Source organism: Salvelinus sp. IW2-2015, unplaced genomic scaffold (assembly GCF_002910315.2).
Source record: "Salvelinus sp. IW2-2015 unplaced genomic scaffold, ASM291031v2 Un_scaffold6872, whole genome shotgun sequence".
Taxonomy (NCBI): Eukaryota; Metazoa; Chordata; class Actinopteri; order Salmoniformes; family Salmonidae; genus Salvelinus; species Salvelinus sp. IW2-2015.
Window position 1 is genome coordinate 1 of NW_019948133.1, and position 3294 is coordinate 3294.

The following is a 3294-nucleotide window of genomic DNA, read 5'->3' on the forward strand; positions in this document are numbered from 1 at the left end:
AGAGAGAATTACCGTAGAAGGGTTAAAAACAGTCAGAATATCGATGGTTAACATACGTACCGTACAGGGTTAAAAAGTTGATATATGGTTAATAACACCAAAATCTCATGTGGGACGGGTTAACAACAGTCAGATATCATGGTTAATACCAGATACCTACAGGGTTAAAAAACAGTCAGATTAGCATGGTTAATACCAGTACCTACAGGGTTAAAACAGTCAGATGTCATGGTTAATACCAGTACCTACAGGGTTAAAAACAGTCAGATATCATGGTTAATACCAGTACCTACAGGGTTAACAACAATAAGACATCACAGTTACAACATCATAATACTAAATAATATGTAGACATTTTTCATCTTATAGTTTACTGGTTTGACTGCTATCATCAATGACAGTAACCTGTATAGAAAAAGGTTGAATGGAGCCTTATTGACAGATTAGTTATCATCTCTCACCCTGTGGTCAGTGGGGTGCCGTCCACCCATTTCCAGGTCCCCTCATTAACAGAGTCAGTCAGACCAATCCAGACTCTCTTCTTGAGGTTGAAGAGAAATGTCTGTTGTTGAGAAAGATAAATATATATTAATGTTTGATCATTTCTAACCATCTCTCTCTTTCTCACTCTCACCTGTTCCTTATTGCTGTTTATGATCACCAGGTCTGCTCCTCTCTTCAGACAGTCCTCTCTGCTCTCATTCCAGGTTTTAGTCTCAGTAGACAGGAAGTACCAACTGGATTCAAACTTCTGCCAGCCTTCAGGACAAGTTTGTTTTACAAGTTGAAAACATGTATTTCCTTCAATGTATGATGCTGGACACTTAATGACAGAATACATACACATAATCAGGTGTGTGTTGTTAATGATAATGTATTACTGTAGGTTTACTCACTGCAATTGGTAAGCCACCCGCTAAGAAAATCTCTCTCAGTCTGTAGCTGGTCTCTCCCTTTAGTCAGGTTGTTGTAACTGTTCTGTAGCTGGTCTCTCTCTGCAGATGATTTCTTTGAGACGTTGCTGTCTGCAACAACAATAAAGAAGAAGTTGCTTACTAAAATAGATCACATCAGAACTACTAAATCTGAATTATAAGAACTATTTAAACAGTGAACAGAAATATAAATGTAACATGTAAACTGTTGGTCCCATGTTTCATGAGATGAATTGAAAGATCCCAGAAATGTTTCACACGCACAAGAAGCTTTTTTCTCTCAAATGTGTTTACATCCCTGTTCATCAGCATTTATCCTTTGCCAAGATAGTCCATCCATCTGACAGGTGTGGCATATCATGAAGCTGATTAAACAGCATGATCATTACACAGGTGCACCTTCTGCTGTGGACAATAAAAGGCCACTATAAAATGTGTACACACAGATGTGTACAAACAGATGTCTCAAGTTTTGAGGGAACGTGCAACTGGTAGGCTGATTGCAGGAATGTCCACCAGAGCTGTTGCCAGATAAATGAATGTTCATTTCTTTAACTTCTTGAGAATACAGGGGGTGCTATTTTCCCATTAGCATAATTTGCTCTACAGATTAAACTGCCTCTTATTCAATTATTGCTCTTACTATATGCATATAAATAATACCATTGGAAAGAAAACAATCTCTAGTTTCTAAAACCGTTTCAATTTTGTCTCTGAGTGATACAGAAGTCATTTGACAGCACTTTCCATGACCAAGAAGAAAAAAGCAAGATGTGTATGCCAGCTTCAACGCTCTGCCTATATATGGTCGTGCCCCCTATGACCCGAAACACACCTCATTGGCCTTCCTCCGGGTGTCAAGAGGACGTCAGAGGAAAAATATCTTGTTTGTCTGGGACTGACGTGAAATGAGAGCTAATTCTTTGGCGTGACCGACAACTTCCGGTTGTCTAAATCGTGCGACTTTTAGCTGCGATTGTCTTCTGTTGTGCGGCCATTATGGATGAAAACTATCTCCGTCTCGAAGTTTGTTTGATACATGTGACCAGATCATCGTAATGTATGTTTTTTCAATATAGTTTAATCAGATTATTTGAATTTTTTCGGGAGTTTTGTGGTGTTCCGTTGTCTGAATTTTTTTACGTTTGAGAGATCCGTGCCACTCGACCGGGTATTCGAGCTCGGAACCTGTGCTCATGGAGTGGGAAAGGAAGAATTCTGAACGGAAACCAACGACTCATCTTTGACAAAGGACACTTTGATCAACATTCTGATGAAAGATCAGCCATAGTAAGACCCAATTTACCGATGTTATATCATATCTGTTGTGCATGTGAACTGGCCGTGCGGCCTAGCGAATCTGCCTGGTATAGCTATGCTAATTACAGCGCCTACAAAAAAAAAATTTATTTAGGGTTTTGTTTTTCGTTAATAAAAAACAGAACATTTATAATCTGAGAAGATAGTCTGTTTGTTTGAATTTCAAGACCAGGATGTTGGCTTTCACATAAAATCTGTACGCCTTGTGTATTTTGTCTGATGGTTTTAATAGATAGGCAGTTATTCGTTAAAATATTTGACGTGCGGTGGTCACTCTGTAATTGTCTGGCTGGTGGTGCGCAGCACTATTCTAGATTGCACAACCTGCAATGTAGTTGAACTGTGAGATTATACTTCCTGAAAACATGCAACATTTTTTCACAAAGAAAAAAAAAAAAACTATGACTATACTCATGAAATATGTTATCAGAAAGGAACTGTCCCATCTTAATGAGTTGGGTTCTTAGTCCTTTTCTATCCTGTCTTACTTCCTTCTTTTGGTATGTGTGTTGTCTGTGGCTATAAATTTTAGATTAATATAAAATGTTATTTTTTAATTTATAATAATAATTATTTAGTCGAGAGTTAGGTGTAGCGAAAGTCGCTCTTTACTGACGAGAGTCGCACTGATGAAAAAAGCTGTTGGGGTAGTAAAAAAAAATAAAAAATAAAAAAAAAAAAAAAAAAAAAAATAAAAAACAAAAAAAAAAAAAAAAAAAAAAAAAATAAAAAGAAAAAGAAGAAATATAAAAAATAAAAAGAAAAAAAAAAAAAAAAAAAAATGCGTATGTCTTGACTTAACCGGGCAGTGTCCTTGATGTTAGCCCTTAATAGATTTACATATTGTGTCTATCTCTTCCCTGGTTAAGAAACAAATGTTTTATAAAAAGTAAATACAATCTTTGAAGAAATTATTGTTGGTCTGGTCTTTTAAATTCACAGGATTCTGTATCGCTTTTATTGATCAGTGTTGAAGGCTGGCTTGAGCTATGGTGATTTTAAGTGATTATTTTTAGAGGCATGATATAGTGACTACTGC

The 3294-nt window shown here is 36.6% G+C and overlaps 1 long non-coding RNA gene across 1 annotated transcript; it reads right to left on the reverse strand.

Moving 5' to 3' along the window:
• Positions 1-401: 401 nt before the first annotated feature.
• On the reverse strand, positions 402-1019 carry LOC112079083 (uncharacterized). Its single transcript, XR_002895854.2, has 3 exons — positions 897-1019; positions 635-759; positions 402-562 (listed from the first exon to the last, which is right to left on the reverse strand). It is a non-coding gene; the product is annotated as an uncharacterized lncRNA (long non-coding RNA).
• Between the last annotated feature and the right edge of the window lie 2275 nt (positions 1020-3294).